General features: G+C 41.1%; 1 long non-coding RNA gene across 1 annotated transcript; it reads right to left on the bottom strand.

Annotated features, from left to right (window-relative positions):
• Positions 1-616: 616 nt before the first annotated feature.
• On the bottom strand, positions 617-1966 carry LOC123161964 (uncharacterized). Its single transcript, XR_006480974.1, has 3 exons — positions 1675-1966; positions 1050-1563; positions 617-956 (listed from the first exon to the last, which is right to left on the bottom strand). It is a non-coding gene; the product is annotated as an uncharacterized lncRNA (long non-coding RNA).
• Positions 1967-2522: the final 556 nt, after the last annotated feature.

Raw genomic sequence — 2522 nt, 5'->3', positions numbered from 1 at the left:
AGACTTCCTTCGTTTAAATTGCCGAGAGGCCTTCTCCATGTACAATCCCATTGAATGGGTAAGTTTTCTAACCGTTCGGTACCTTTTTTTTACTCATTGAGATGTATTAACCGAATACCCTGGTTACTCTTTTAAATAGTCATGGAGGCAAATTGTCAAGAATATTAACTGCCCCGCCCCCCAATCAGAGGATCATGATCGCAATGAGGACCCCGGATTCCATGAGGATCCGGACATTTTTGTGGAGTTTGAAGATGGAGTATACTTCGCAAGAGAATAGGTCATCCGGTAACTCACACAGATAAAGCTTCAAGGCATGAGATAATGAGATGGGACAATAGGTGGCGGATTATTTACTATTACCATGGTAGGGAACAAAGCATTTTAATTTAAAGGAAAGATTGACATAATGTAAATTGTAAGTTGTATTATTTTCTCAAATGTCCCTGTTGTATAATGTACCCTCCATAGATCAACCATCACATACTTTCGTGCATAATTTAGAAGTTTGTAGCTGTGCTGTTATTGCGCAGTCAAAACTAATATGTACATTATGAATATCATTGTGTATAAAAGATGATTTCATACCCAAACATCCATGTATGAAGGTCCTGATTTTTCTGGTCTATTGTACTAGATGGAAGCAAACATGGCTTGCGGAACAACGCATCCGGCAGTGGTGCCTTGAACAATGCCAGGTTGTCTGCGTGCCCCTTATGCCCAAACCGCTAAATTGGAAATTTGAGGCCATAACATGCCCTCCTCTCAAACCATGACGAAGATTCTCTTGTGGAGTCATTCTTCCATATAGCGACATGAAAATTATACTATTATCATGCAGGGCTTACCAAAGCCTTCGTCTTAGTCGCAATGGTCTGCCATTCGGGCACTACGACATGGGCTCAGCGCGTTATCATCGATGCAATTCTATGCTAGTCTCCAAGCCTCAATCTGATCTGCCATATGTGTTCTTAAATAAGAAATTAATTGCAGTAATAAATTCCATTGTGTTGCACATATAGCAGATCAAACGTAGTTGATTCAATTACCTTAATTTTTTTGCAGATGGAACAGGATGCAAGCATGCATTGCAGTCAGGCACGTACATGTATATTCTGGCAAGTACTAATGTGTGTTCCACCGGTGAATACTCCCTGACCAAAAAATTAAATGTCCTGATATATGGATGATTACTTGATTTATCTCTGATCAGCAACAGTTAACCCCATGACGCAGTGACTCGCTTATCAACATGTCTGCTCACCAAACATTCTTGCACCACAATCTGATAATTTTTGTTACGACAATACGCACCTCTCCATGTCTGCACTGTTGCACATGAATAACCACGTATTGCACGACCAACACCATGGCATAGCTGAACTCCTTTATAGAAAAATATATACCCTCCCGCAAAAAAAAGAAAAAAAAAGAAAAATATATACCCACAAAGGCGGTTCAGATGTTTAGGAGAGAGGATAGAGCCGTGCAGAGGTGACGGAGCATGGGGATTTGTTGGGCTGCCTGAGGATTTGTAGGGCCGCATGACACAAAGAAATCAATCTGAATCCAAAGGAAAATACAAGATGGATTCAAGTCTATGTCAGCAAGAAAACAAATCAAAAATAAATACCATGAGAATACTAATCTGACATAGATGAGGAAATCAATTACCGTTTGTCCAGCCGGGTGTGCCCATCACGCTGGATCAGGGGGTCAGTCGCACATGGCGCATAGTAGGCGCTATAGATTTTTCGAATCTATGCCTTCTGCTTGAGAATATGGATCTGTATTCCATCGGGACATAGAGCGAGAGAGATAATGGAGAAGGGTAGAGCCTGTGGATGGCTTTGATTTGCATCTTGGGAGAGAGAGATAATGGAGAAGAGAAGATATCGTGGAGGAGGAACCGTGTAGTACGTGGGGGGAGAGAGATAATGGAGGAGAGAAGATCGTGGAGGAGAGAGTAACCATGTAGTACGTGTAGTAGTTATTATAGATAAAAAATCTGTTTTCTTTTGCAAGGAAACTCTTGTTACGTGTTAATATAGATAATTAGAAGGAGATCGTGAAGAGAAACAATTTATACCTTTTCAATGATTATTATTTTCCGGCCGAATTGAATTTTTTTTCTCAGATTGCAAAATTATAGCAGATAATTATATCAGTGGATCTTAACCGTAATAATTCAGTCCCACCACGTGGACGGTTCGTAAAATCTGATTAACATGGTAATCTGATTAACATTTTTGTGGGCGGCTGACTATCTCGATCTCTACCCTTTCATGAAGGTAAGTATTCGGAAATTGTATTCTTAGGGGAGAGAAATACGTTTGCGCGTCTCTTTATCCTCCGCATTGAACCATGTTCCGCAGGATGGGCGCTCAGTGAGCCGTACTCAGGGGCGGGCGACGAAGAGAAGGTCAGCACATTCGCAGAAGGGTCGTTCAAAACGGAAGGAAGTAGGAAGCACCACCGAACATGCTCCATCACCGAAAAGGTATATTCCTCTTATTTAATAT

This window comes from Triticum aestivum, chromosome 7B (genome assembly GCF_018294505.1).
Source record: "Triticum aestivum cultivar Chinese Spring chromosome 7B, IWGSC CS RefSeq v2.1, whole genome shotgun sequence".
Taxonomy (NCBI): Eukaryota; Viridiplantae; Streptophyta; class Magnoliopsida; order Poales; family Poaceae; genus Triticum; species Triticum aestivum.
This window is presented reverse-complemented; position numbering and strand designations above follow the sequence as displayed.